Raw genomic sequence first — 14,859 nt, forward strand, 5'->3', positions numbered from 1 at the left:
CAACGAAAGACTCAGGGGAGAAGAAACACAAAAGCTGGAGTCATACCAGAGTATAAAACCCCAAGTGAAGGGCAGAACAGTGAACTTGGCTCTCGCAAGTCATTTGCTTGGACCTCTTCCAAGTGTACTTTACGTCCTTTTGTTCCTGCTCTAAAACTTTTTAATAAACTTTCACTCCTGCTCTAAAACTTGCCTTGGTTTCTCAGTCTGCCTTATGCTTCTCAGATAAATTCTTTTCACCAAGGAGGCAAGAATCGAGTTGCCGCAGACCCGTATGTATTCGCTGTGGCTAACACAATGAAATAAGATTTCCAGGGTCCTTACAGGTATAAAATTTATTCTGTACTTCTAAGAGTCTCAGATTCACTGGAAAGTCTGTGTTCCATGGGAGTTTAGAGCAGGGGCCACTACAATTTTTCTTCAAAGTGCTAGTTGGTAAATATTTTAATTCTCTCACAACTACTCAATTCTGCTGTTATAGCATGAAGGCAATCATAAATAATACATAAATGGATGATCATGGCTGTGTTCCAACAAAATTTTATTTATAAAAACAGGCAGTGAATTTAGCCTTTGGAGTGTGGTTGACTTGGCTTAGAGCAGGGGTGTCCAATGTTTGGCTTCCCTGGGCCACATTGGAAGAATTGCCTTGGGTCACACATAAAATACACTAACACCAATGACAGCCGATGAGCTAAAACAATCACACAATAATCTCATAATGTTTTAAGAAAGTTTATGAATTGTTTTGGGTCACATTCAAAGCCATCCTAGGCTGCATGTAGTCTGCAGGCTGTGGGTTGGACAAGCATGGTGTAGAGCAAAAGGCTCTATAATATAAACTTCCTAGGTTTAAAATATAAACTCTATAATCAAACTTTCTAGGTTTAAAAGCTGCTTCTACCACTTACTAGTTATGTGACTTTATATGTTACTCAACTTCCTGTCTCAATTTTATCATCTGTAAAGTAAGACTAAGTACAGTGTCTATCTCACTTAGGTATATGCAAAGCACTTGATGGTGCTTACCCCCAGGCAAGTCCTTTCTAAAGATGAGTTATTATTATTTGAGATAACTAAGTTCTAAATCAGTGTGATTTGAAAGATTCTCCATCATTACCTGACTGCTGAACCAGTCCTGGTGTTCCTCATTGCTCATTCTCATTGGTATGTGGTTCATCTGGATAGCATACAGAATCCAAGGACTTTCAAGTAACTTTTTGGATGAATAAAAGGAGGAAGTGATGGCTATTTAGGGTGTTTCAGTAGCAAGTACTGGGCTTGCATAGCCCCCCGGAGAGCTGGTTGAGCATTGGAGGAAATGAAAGAGACTTAAAGGTTCCAGTAAAATGGTGATCTTTCTTTTTCCTCTTTGAAAGACCTTTGTATCTAGAGATGACACACTAAGCATTCAGCCACGTGACTGCCAAATGTCTAGGAGCAGAACCTCTAAAGATTTCTGTAGCTCTAGTGCAGAGATCAAAACCACTACGAAAATTTAAGGGCATATGCAAACTGGTTGACAGCCTGGGCTTTGTCCTCAGATAAGAGTTGGATTCAAGTTCTGTTTTGGCATTGGCCTTTGCTCTTACTTGCTCTTGCAGCCCCTTGGACATAGGATTTAATCTCCTTAAGCTTCAGTTCCTTTAGCAGAAAAATGAAGATGATACTATCTACACTGCAGAGTTGTGTGAGGATTACATCAAATAAGATAATGCATGTAAAGCCTTCAACAAAGTGATGCATAGTAGCTATCATTATTCTTATAATTATTTAAGGCTTAGAATAATACTGCAACAGAATGAGGGAGGAATACATTGGAAAACTGGAGAGGACCATTCAGGCAAAAATGAGCGTCTGAAGTCATTTTGCTTTGGGAAAATCTCTAGTCATAAAAGAACTTAAAACGATCCCTTTTTTGTCATTCTTTGGTAGGTATTACTATGCCTACCTAGATTACAGTTTTAAGGACTTAAGGTTCAGTTGAAATACTTCAATTAAGAATCCAGGAAGTGGGCAAAAAATGGGCAAATTTTCTTTTTGCAAAGAGCTCATCTTATTCATCTATTTCAGCTATTTTTTTTTTCTCGCATTTGCTTAAAAACACCTCAGTTGCAAGAAATGGGACATGATGTCATTATATAATCTGACTAAATCTAATGACAAATAGCTCTGATAGGGAAGGTATGAGGGTCATCTGGGTTACTGGAATAAAACAGTATTCTTACTTGACCCAGTGTATGAGCAACACAGTTCCGAAGATTCCATAGTAAGGACCAAATGCGATGAAATAGTGGATGTAAAAGGTACTAATCCAGGCGAAGCCCTGCAGAGAAAATCACTTGAAAATTGTATGCCCTCAACATGATCTCAATTCCTCTTCATTGGCCTGGGGTCCCTTCGTGTTCTGGCTAAATCTTATGCCCTGTTATTTAAGGAAACTACGTCTGGAAGGGACACAGCATTTTCACTTTCCCTTTTCTACATTGTCTAGCTTCAGAGAATGCGCCACATTACTTACCACCCAATATCTTTGAAAGTACACCATTTGCATGGATTTCAGGCTGAAATATACTGGCATGAAAAGTGGGGCCCCAACTGAAATAGAACAAAAAATAATGCTGAATAAATAAACAGAATGTGTTCATGTGTACTTAATGTTTACCTCCCACTTACAAGTGTGAGAACATGTAGTGTTTGGTTTTCTGCCCCTGCATTAGTTCACTTAGGATGATGGCCTCCATCTCTATCCATGTTGCTGCAATGGACATTATCTTATTCTTTTGAATGGATGTATAGTATTCCATGGCATATATGTACCGCATTTTACCTATGCAGTCTACTATAAATGTGCATTTAGGCAGATTCCGTATCTTTGCTATTGTGAGTAGTGCTACCCCCTGAGACACACAATTTATCTATACAACAAACTTGCACATGTACCCTTGAAACTAAAATAAAAGTAAAAAAAAAAAAAAGAAAAATCACCTATAATCTTACTACCCAGAGATTACCATAAACATTTTGAATATAGTCAGATATATTAATGTATGTTCCAAAAAAAACTGGGATTATGCTACATGTAATACTGTTTTGTATACTACCACTGAAAAGAAAACATATCTTCCCATTTCTCTAAATATTTTCCAGCATCTTTTTTTGTCATTGTTATTATAGATTAAGCTCTGAGATACATGTGCAGAATGTGCAGATTTGTTACATAGATAGACATGTGCCATGGTGGTTGGCTGCACCCATCAACCCGTTATCTACATTAGGTATTTCTCCTAATGCTACCACTTCCCTTGCCTCCGACCCACTGACAGGCCCCAGTGTGTGATGTTTCCCTTCTCCTGTGTCAATGTGTTCTCATTGTTCAACTCTCACTGATGAGTGAGAACATGCAGTGTTTGGTTTTCTGTTCCTATGTTAGTTTGCTGAGAATGATGGTTTCCAGCTTCATCCATGTCCCTGCAAAGGACACTAATCCTTTTTTATGGCTGCATAGTATTCCATGGTGTGTATCTGCCACATTTTCTTTATCTAGTCTATCACTGATGGGCATTTGGGTTGGTTCCAAGTTTTTGCTATTGTAAATAGTGCTGCGATAAATATACATGTGCATGTGTCTTCATAGTAGAATGATTTTTAATCCTTTGGGACTATACTCAGTAAAGGGATTGCTGGATCAAATGGTATTTCTTGTTCCAGATCCTTGAGGAATTGCCACACTGTCTTCCACAATGGTTGAACTAATTTACACTCCCATCAATAGTGTAAAAGTGTTCCTATTTCTCCACGTCCTCTCCAGGATTTGTCTCCTGACTTTTTAATGATCGCCATTCTAACTGGTGTGAGATGGTATCTCATTGTGGTTTTGATTTGCATTTCTCTAATGGCCAGTGATGATGAGCTTTTTTTTTCATATGTTTGTTGGACGCATAAATGTCTTCTTTTGCTAAGTGTCTGTTCATATCCTTTGCCCACTTTTGAATGGGTTCGTTTGAGCCTTAAGGGGATCCTCTGGCTTTTGACAAAGGCTGTCTCTCTGGCAAAACTTTAGTTAGGATCCTTGGAGCCCTCTTCTCGACTAGGCCTCAACCTTGGCCTCTCAGAACTGCAGACTCTCAGCACAAATGATTTCACCCACCCTCTATACTCAGAAACTTGAACAAACACTAGCATAGTTCCCCAAAGCTCAAGGCCATCTCTTTGGGATAACCCCAGCGTCCTTGAAGTCTTTGCCCAAGAAAGCTCAATGCTGCCAAAATAATTTACTGTTTTTTCTGGCCAATATCTGACTATAGATGCCTGAGCCCCCTTTTCTTAGAGCATTTTCTGTAAGACACTGACAATTGTAAACCCTCTGTGTCTTCCTTTGAGATGTAGCTTCCACACTCCAGAAATGAATTTCTCAAGGGCCTAGAAACCTTTGAAATGTAGTCATCAAGAAGGATGAGACTCTTATATTTCAGTCTGTTTGGGAAGATAGGAGCCTAACTTTGATCAGCACCAGTTAGCAGACACAGATAGCCTGGACAAATCTCATCAATCAACCCCTCTACCCCCACTCCCGCCCTCACCCCATCTCCCAGTGTCTCTCAGTACTTTTCCTTTAGTATGTTCCACCATTTGAAAAGCTTCTCTCCCACTTATGCATCAGCAGAATTAAGCTCAGTTTATGATGAAGTCTCTCTCCCCTAGTGCAGTAGCCTGAATATAATTTGTCTTGCCGCCTTTAACAAACGTTCGATTTTGCTTCTTTTTGACAGTTTGAGTATGACTCATTTGCACCCAAGATGTTAAGCTAGCATTTGCAGGGAAAGGTCACAATAAAACAGCTCTTGGTGGTGGCAGTGTGGTTTGCGAGGTGGGCATTTTGCAGTGAATTCACACCATTCCCTCATTTCTCATAAGCTAAGGGCATATTGCACCACTACAGACAGGGAAGGTAAACACACGCTTCTCAGGAAAGTTCAGAGAAAAAACTCCAATAGCGTCTTCTTTTGCAAACACACGTCTAGTTAGGCTGGGAACCAGCTACCTTTCAAAAATGGGGCACCAATGTTCTCATTCCTCTTTTTAGGTTATACAAGAGAAGCAGGCCAGGTGATGAGGGCAGGATGGGGGAGGCTGAATTCCAACTGTGGAGGAGCCAGCAGCGATGTCAATTTTCAAAAAAGTTGCCCCCTGCTATCCTCCTCTGGCGTGATGGGGTGGCCACTTGTGGCCGACACGTGGGCAAATCAGATGATCTGCAACTGTGTTTCTCAACCCCAGCACTGCTGGCAATTTGGGTGAGATGATTAATTTTATGAGGGACTGTCTTTTGTATCGCAGAATGTTTAGCAGCATCCCTGGCTGCTACCCACTGACTGCCAATACCATCCCTCCTCCTCTGTTGTGATAACCAAAATAATGTCTCTAGACATTGCCATACACCCCCTGGGAGGCAAAATTGCCCTGGTTGAGAACAACTGGACTACAGGAAATGATTGGTTCCTTCCCTGATTTTGGTTTATTCCCCAGATGTATGAGTATGTTTTAGTTGGGCAGATTTGGGGATTTCTTGAAAATTTTTTGTGAGCTGCCATGGGTTTGACATTGGTTAAGAGCAAAGGCTCTTTGCTTATGATGTTCTTTTACTGGCATCAGATTTACTCAGCTACCTTTATTTTACTTTAAACTTAACCCACATGCCCACACTCAGATATATATGTCTCATGCCTTCAATAGCTGTATGCAGGTCATGGGAGCAGACAGCTTTCTTCCGTACAAGAGCACGGCAGGTGCCTTTTATTCCTGGGCCTCTCCATTTTCTGGTGTCACACTGTAAATGCTTCAGAACTATTTCCCCATCTCTACTTTCTCCCTACCCGAACTTCATTATTCTTTTCTTTTGATGGATGTTTAGTCTCTCCAGAATGAGAGTCCTATATGCAGGCCCCTGGACTGGCGGCCTGCCTTCCCTCCTTGTTGGGTATCTTTTTCCTTCCCCATCTGCCTCTCAGAGTGACGAGGTGCCATTTAAAAAGTCTGCTTTTCCATCTCCCTTTGCAGATTCCCACTCTAGTGAGTCTGAAATAAGACATGCTGCTTTGCTCATTAGCAATAGGGCATGGGCTTCTCTCTTTGAGAACATTCCAATTGTGCCTTCTGCCTTGACAAGCATTTGCTTCAAAGAAATGGGATGTAAGGAATGTGGCTCTGGGAGACTCACCCATGTGCAAGTACAGGTGCTGCTTTTCATAGTTGGTATATTTGATTTTCTTCTGGCCGAACTGAATGAAGAAAGAATTAAACTAAAATAAGAGACCATACTTCTGGTCATCACACTCAAGGATGTATGTGTTTGTGTGTATGTGTGTGTGTACACATGCATGTATGTGTCTAAAATCTTTATGGAAAGACCCATCTGATTAGTGTTCATTGGCTTTCAAGTCTGAGGCACTAGAAGAACCTGAACTAGGATGGGAGGAACTATTGTGGCATCTTTTTGCTTTAATTAAATGTGGGTAATTCCTGCACAAATGGAATATTTCATTTGACTATAGGAACTGTGATAATTATTTGCTCCTATGGAAATCATTTTGAATTTTTTTCTCTTTATGTGGATGGAACGGTCACTGTAAAGGGACATTTCTGAGTTTTTCTTGTGTTTCTTTAACTATAGTATTTAGAATTTTGCTCCATGTTAATTTGTTCATCCAACAGATGTGTGATTCGTTCATCACAGCCAAGAACTTTCTTTTAAATTCATTCATCCAACAGATACTAGATGGTAATATGATAAAAGATATAGACATGGCCCCTCCTGTCTGTCTCATCTTTCTTCTTTTGTGTTCTCATCATGGATGTCACACTATCAGTTATTATTTTGGCACATGATGTTAGTACATATAATATTATACTTTATGTATAATTACTATATAATAATACAATTATAATATTACATTCACTACTGAGAATTTGATTCATTTTTTAGGAGTCTCCTTAGTCTGGTGTACGTTCAGGGCACAAAAACAGCAAATGCTATGACAGGAGGCTAGAAGTAATGGTTATATCTCTAGTATCTAGCAGACACTCAATAAGTGTTTACTGAAGGAATTAACAAATGAATCATTGAATGATCATTCACACTTACTCTGTATGTTTGCCTGTGTTCACTCAGTTATAACTCTGGGCAGTGTTTGGCTCTTGCTTTCTCCTTTTCTTTGATATCTTTCCTACTATGTATATATTTCTTTTTTTTGATTGTATGGTTGGTCCTTCCCTCTCTTATTGTCAAGAATGACAAGAAATGTCATAATGATGAAGTAATAATAGCTATTTGCAGTTATTCCCAAACCTCTAAATAGTTTAGCAACAGGAAACATGGAAAAAGGACTAGTTGGAAATGCATGGGAGTGGACAAATTGTAATGGACTGATTTTGAGTGTCACCTCAAAGGAGGATTCTGTCTTCCAGGATATGAGCACAGGACATAGAAGAATTAATAAATGCTTGCTGAAGAAACTTAACGTTTGAATAAAGTATTAGAAAGGCAGACAGTAAAGATGGAAGAAAGGAAAAACTCAGGGTCGAACAGAGATATTTTTGATGTGAAACTACTGAATTTTAGAGTTTAAATAAATAATTTTAAATAATATCTTATACAGTAGCTTGGAACTTATATAGAGCTGTAAGGTTTTAGGGATGTCCCAGTAGCAGCTTCAGAACTTGGAGAGGTGGCCTCCATCATTTGTGAAGAGGCAGCCTGTGTACTGAATATAGCTCTATAGAAGGCATGTCTGAAGTCAAGCTGCTTCAATAACTATCCTGAGACAAACTCCCTTCTCCCTGGGGGAAGGTGAGATATGAGGGAACAATTGGAGAAATCAATACCTCACAATTCTAATGATGACGAGAGAAATCCACAAATATCAGGGAAGTCCAATGTGTTCATGGAACCATTGTCAAAAACAACTGATTTGTGATCAGTGTCAATAATTTTTTCAAAGCAAGAAAACTTGTTTTCTATTTCAGCTAGGGAAAAGGGTGAGTCTCCTAAAGTTGAATAAAAGCTATTTTCAGAAAGCTGCACATTTTTTGGTTAAGGTACCAGGTAGACGACAACTGATGAGACTATACTGTTTTGTTTTATTTTATTTATTTATTTATTTATTTATTTATTTATTTATTTATTTTTGAGACGGAGTTTCGCTCTTGTTACCCAGGCTGGAGTGCAATGGCGCGATCTCGGCTCGCCGCAACCTCCGCCTCCTGGGTTCAGGAAATTCTCCTGCCTCAGCCTCCCGGGTAGCTGGGATTACAGGCGTGTGCCAACATGCCCAGCTAATTTTTGTATTTTTAGTGGAGATAGGGTTTCACCATGTTGACCAGGATCGTCTCGATCAATTGACTTCGTGATCCAACCGCCTCGGCCTCCCAAAGTGCTGGGATTGCAGGCGTGAGCCACCGCGCCCGGCCTTACCGTTTTATTTTTATAAAAATCCTAGTTTTTCTAGGAGATAGCAACCTCTTCCCAGGTACCTGACTCTCAGGTACTTCACTTGAGGAGAGTCACTTTGCTTTGGTTATCCTTATATCTCCTTTGCTTAAGAGAGACTCTCTCCTAAAAATCTTGGTAATTGACGTTGTCCTTTACATAATGGTTTTAAATTGAAGTTTAAAAAAGTAATCATTAACTGAGAAATTCTGAAGATGACTTTGCCCCTCCTTTTTCTGTTGTTTAAGAAGTTCAAATTAGAGATGAGATCTCTAGCTCTCTTCCATGGCATTTGGGCTATGGTTCATGTATAAATGCACCAAAATGAACATGGGCTAAATACAACACCACAGTCTCTTCTAACTGGGCTAGAATTAGTTAAGATAACTACGTGTGTGAATGTACATGACCTGGTGCTTATTGAATGTATTGACCTATCTTCTCTCAGTGAATGTTTCTCCACGCCCTGGTTAAACCTTAGACAATCATTGCAACCCCAGTAATCTGGTTCCATGATCTAACATTGGCTTGTATTGCCTCAGAGAAAATGATGGGCACTGGGCAGGGACCCATCTGTCATTATCATTGCTCAAACAGAGTAATGTGGATTCCCGTATTTCTTGCCGTGGGAGGTTGGACTGGATGAACTTTAAGGTCATAGACTTAAAGGTCATGACTCTAAATCCTTTTGTATTCTTACAACCCCAGATTCAGTTATTTCAAATCTATATTTTGAACCTAAAAGAAGGAGAGATGTTCTCAGATTGTGTGTGAAGCCAGAACTTCCAGCTTGATCTTTCCAAGGCGAGTCTGTAAGCCTTTCCAGGAACCACTTCCAGGAACATTTCCCTGATGCCCAAGATTTCTAAGTGTACCTGGACAGGTTGTAAATCTCCAAGAACAAAAAGTGAGCCCATGTCAACAATATCCGGGTATTTGCGGTAACTGTTCAGTTTTTCGCGATGTTGAAAGTGCCGGTAATTCCACCAGTTTGCTGAAAAGCCCTGAGGAGAACAGAGGGCTCGTTACTTGAATTAATTCTTTCCTGAAATACCCTTCACTGCGAGAGTTTTCTGCATGCATCCCCAAAGTCAAAATAAGATATTTGAGTTTCTCTAGCTTGCCTCCACTGCGGGTCACAGTATGACTCATCAGACAGAGCTCTCACAGCTTACAAAGAAGTAATTCTCTGATCCAGAAACACAACTTGAGGCTAAAAGTTTGGTAATAAAAATCATAAAAGCTGATTGAAAAGAAATGCTTTCCCATCCTTCTCTTATTTGATCTTCATTTAAAAAAATCTGAAGGTAGGTGAGACAGAGAGTATTGTTTCTATTTTGCGTATAAAGTAGATTTAGCTCTGAGACTTAATTAGTTCTGGGGGAGAAAAAGCGGCCCCAGGTATTCTACTTCAGTGAATGTTTCAAAGAATTATGGATCTGAAGTGATCTCCTTGGGGGGCTTTGCTCAGATCCTTGTGTGTCCTTGGCTTCAGTGCTCTCATACAAAAACAAACGAGAATACAAAGATTTTAGCTGATGCCAAGGTTGAGTCACCTCTGATTAGGTTGTTTGTGATTTTTTTTTTTTTCCTCATAGAAGTCTGAAATTTTAGTAGAGCAAAGAATTTGGAAGCACATCAACCTAGTTACATATGCTGGATGTACAAATATGGCAGCATGGTTTGGGCAAATCACCTGCCCTCTTTGAGGCTCAGTTCCATCTCCAGTAAATAACATGAGGATATTAATCTCCATGGGTGGGCTGGGGAGTTATGAGATGATGTATGTAAAATGTTGGCATGTTGGGATATTCAGTTTTTTCTCCTTTATGTTAATCATTTACAGAAGAATGAGCAGCAGTGGTAGTTTTTTTTTTTTTGTAGCTGGCTTTCTATTTCTTTCTTTTTTTTTTGTACTTTAGGTTCTGGGGTACATGTGCAGATCATGCAGGATTGTTGCATAGGTACACACATGGCAATGTGGTTTACTGCCTCCATCCCCCATCACCTACATCTGGCATTTCTCCCCATGTTATCCCTCCCTGACCTTCCCACCCCCACTGCTATCCCTTCTTTGCCCGTCCCCCAACAGACCCCAGTGTGTGATGCTTCCCTCCCTGTGTCCATGTGTTCTCAATGTTCAACACCCACCTATGAGTGAGAACATGCAGTGTTTGATTTTCTGTTCTTGTGTCAGTTTGCTGAGAATTATGGTTTCCAGATTCATCCATGTCCCTACAAAGGACACAAACTCACTATTTTTTATGGCTGCATAATATTCCATGGTGTATATGTGCCACATTTTCCTTGTCCAGTCTATTGTAAAAGGACATTTGGGTTGGTTCAGGTCTTTGCTATTGTAAAACAGTGCCGCTATGAACATATGTGTGCATGTGTCTTTATGATAGAATGATTTATAATCCTTTGGGTATATACCCAGTAATGGGATTACTGGGTCAAATGAAATTTCTATTTCTAGGTCCTTGAGGAAGCTCCAAACTGTCTTCCACAATGGTTGAACTAGTTTACACTCCCACCAACAGTGTAAAAGTGACCCTATTTCTCCACATCCTCTCCAGCATCCGTTGTCTCCAGATTTCTTAGTGATTGCCATTCTAACTGGCCTGAGGTGGTATCTCAATGTGGTTTCAATTTGCATTTCTCTAATAATCAGTGATGATAAGCGTTTTTTCATATGTTTGTTGGCTTCATATATGTCTTCTTTTGAAAAGTATCTGTTCATATCCTTCACCCACTTTTGGATGGGTTTGTTTGTTTTTTTCTTGTAAATCTGTTTTAGTTCTTAGTAGATTTTGTATATAAGCCCTTTGTCAGATGGGTAGATTGCAAAATTTTTTTCCCATTCTGTTGGTTGCTGGTTCACGCTAATGATTGTTTTGTTTTGCTATACAGAAGCTCTGGAGTTTAATTAGACCCCATTTGTCTATTTTGGCTTTTGTTGCCATGGCTTTTGGTGTTTTAGCCTATGCCTATGTCCTGAATGGTTTTGCCTAGATTTTCTTCTAGGGTTTTTGTGGTGTTAGGTCTTATGTTTAAATCTTTAATCCATCTGGAGTTAATTTTAGTGTAAGGTGTCAGGAAGGGATCCAGTTTCTGCTTTCTGCACATAGATAGCCAGTTTTCCCATTACCATTTATTAAACAGGGAATCCTTTCCACATTGCTTGTTTTTGTCAGGTTTGCCAAAGATCAGATGGTTGTAGATCTGTGGTATTTCCTCCAAGGCCTCTATTCTGTTCCATTGGTCCATGTCTGTTTTGTTACCAGTACCATGGTGTTTTGATTACTGTAGCCTTGTAGTATAGTTTGAAGTCAGGTAGCATGATGCCTTCAGCTTTGTTCTTTTTGCTTAGGATTGTCTTGGTGATGCAGGCTCTTTTGGTTCCATATGAAGTTTAAGGTAGTTTTTTCCAGTTCTGTGAAAAAGATCATTGGTAGCTTGATGGGGATAGCATTGAATCTATAAACTACTTTGAGCAGTATGGCCATTTTCACGATATTGATTCTTCCTAACCATGAGCTTGGAATGTTTTTCTTCATGATTAGGAAATAAGAGAGGACACAAACAGATGGAGAAACACTCCATGCTCATGATTAGGAAGGATCAATATTGTGAAAATGGCCATACTGCCCAAAGTAATTTATAGATTCAATGCTGTTTGTGTCCTCTCTTATTTCCTTCAGCAGTGGTTTACATCCTTTGTTAGTTGTGTTCCTAGGTATTCTCTTTGTAGCAATTGTGAATGGGAGTTCACTTTTATTTGGCTCTCTGTTTGTCTGTTATTGGTGTATAGAAATGCTTGTGATTTATGCACGTTGATTTTGTATCCTGAGACTTTGCTGAAGTTGCTTATCAGTTTAAAGAGATTTTGGGCTGAGATGATAGGGTCTTCTAAATATACAATCATGTCATCTGCAAATAGAGACAATTTGACTTTCTCCTTTCCTAACTGAATATCCTTTATTTCTTTTTCTTGTCTGATTGCTCTGGCTAGAAATTCCAATACTATATTGAATAGGAGTGGTGAGAGAGGGCATCCTTGTCTAGTGCCAGGTTTCAAAGGGAATGCTTCCAGTTTTTGCCCATTCAGTATGATATTGGCTGTGGGTTTGACATAAACAGCTTTTGTTATTTTCAGATATGTTCCTTTGATACCTAGTTTATTGAGAGTTTTTAGCATAAAGCGCCGCTGAACTTTGTCAAAGGCCTTCTCTGCATCTATTGAGATAATCATGTGGTTTTTGTCTTTGGTTCTGCTTATGTAGGATTACATTTATAGACTTGCGTATGTTGAACCAGCCTTGCATCCCTGGGATGAAGCCTACTTGATCATGATGGATAAGCTTTTTGATGTGCTATTACAATAGGTTTGACAATATTTTATTGAAGATTTTTGCATGTATGTTCATCATGGATATTGGCCTGAAGTTTTCTTTTTTTGTTGAGTCTCTGTCGGGTTTTGGTATCAGGATAATGTTGGTCTCATAAAATGATTTGTGAAGGATTCCCTCTTTTTGGATTGTTTGGAATAGTTGAATATTGGCCCCCACTCTCTTCTGGCTTGTAGGGTTTCTGCAGAGATCCACTGTGAGTCTGATGGGCTTCCCTTTGTGGGTAAACTGACCTTTCTGTCTGGCTGCTGTTAGCATTTTTTCCTTCATTTCAACCTAGTGAATGTGACGATTATGTGCCTTGGGGTTGCTCTTCTTGAGGAATATCTTTGTGGCGTTCTTCGTATTTCCTGGACTTGAATGGTGGCCTGTCTTCTGTCTCACTAGATTGGGGACATTCTCCTGGATAATATCCTGAAGAGTGTTTTCCAACTTGGATTCATTCTCTCCATCACATTCAGGTACACCCCTCAAATATAGATTAGGTCTTTTCACATAATCCCATATTTCTTGGAGGCTTTGTTCATTTCTTTTCACTCTTTTTTCTCTATTCTTGCTTTTTCGTTTTATTTCATTGAGTTGATCTTCAGTCTCTGATAACCTTTCTTCTGCTTGGTCGATTTGGCTATTGAAACTTGTGTATGCTTTGTGAAGTTCATGTGCTGTGTTTTTCAGCTCCATCAAGTCATTTATATTTTTCTCTAGGCTGTTTATTCTGGTTAGCATCTCATAAAGTTTTTTCTAGGTTCTTAGTTTCTTTGCATTGGGTTAGCACATGTTGTTTTAGCTCTGAGAAATTTGTTATTACTCACCTTCTGAAGCCTGTTTCTGTCAATTCATTAGATTCATTCTCCACCCATCTTTGATCCCTAGCTGGGGAGGAGTTGTGTTCCTTTGGAGGAGGAGAGGCGTTCTGGTTTTTGGTGTTTTCACCCTTTTTGCACTGGTTTCTTCCCATCTTGTGGCTTTATCTACCAGTAGTCTTTGTAGTTGGTGACTTTTGGATGGAGTCTCTGAGTAGACGTCCTTTTTGTTGATGATGAAGTTATTTTTTTCTGTTTCTTAGTTTTCCTTCTAACAGTCCGTCCCCTCTGCTGCAGGACTGCTGGAGGTCCACTCCAGACTCTGCTTGCCTGGGGATCACCTGAGGGGGCTGCAGAACAGTAAGGGTTGCTGCCGGTTTCTTCTTCTGTTATCTTCGTCCCAGAATGGTACCTGCCAGATGTCGGCTTGAGCTCTCCTTTATGAGGTGTCTCTTTGGGTATACAGGGGTCAGGGAGCTGCTTGAGAAGGCAGTTTATCCCTTATAGGAGCTCAGGTGCTGTGTTGGGAGCTTCATTGTTATGTGCAGAGCTGCTGGGCAGGTACTTTTAAGTCTGCTGCAGTGGAACTCATAACCGCATCTTTTCCCAGGTGCTCTGTTGTAGGAAGGTTGGTTTTATTTATAAGTTCCTATTGTGCTGCTGCCTTTTTTCATAGATGCCCTGCCCTGCACAGAGTAGTCTAGTCACAGTCTGCCAGCAGAGGTGTTGCCGAGCTGCCGCAGGCTCTGCCCAGCTTCTGCGTGAACTGCCTCGGTAGTGGTGGTCACCCTTCCCCCCACCGAGCTGGACTGTCCTGGGTCCAGCTGTGCTTGTTACGAAACTCTCAATCCAGAGCGTTTCAGGTTGCTTGTTTAGTGGGAGTGGTACCTGCCAAGGCAGATCACCTGGCTCCCTGTCTCTGCCCCCTTCCTTTCAGTTAATGGGCGGCTCTGTCTCCCAGATGTTCTAGGCACCAGTTGAAATGGCTGCCCAGATTTGTGTGAGTTTCTGTGCACCAGCTGGCACTGGCTGAAACCACCGTGCTAAAAACTCATGGCGCTTTTCAGCCTGGGAGTTTCCTGGTCTGTGGGCAGTGAAAATTTGTTTGGAAATGTGGTGGACACTCATCCTCTGCATTGTTCTTGCTGGGAACTGC

At 40.3% G+C, this 14,859-nt stretch overlaps 1 pseudogene; it reads right to left on the reverse strand.

The window, feature by feature from the left end:
- The window catches only part of LOC116554534, a 43,323-nt pseudogene that overhangs the window by 3,458 nt on the left and 25,006 nt on the right, over positions 1–14,859 (reverse strand).

The sequence above is a fragment of the Sapajus apella genome, unplaced genomic scaffold (assembly GCF_009761245.1).
Source record: "Sapajus apella isolate SASKATOON/1434 unplaced genomic scaffold, GSC_monkey_1.0 scaffold14, whole genome shotgun sequence".
In the NCBI taxonomy this organism is placed as follows: Eukaryota; Metazoa; Chordata; class Mammalia; order Primates; family Cebidae; genus Sapajus; species Sapajus apella.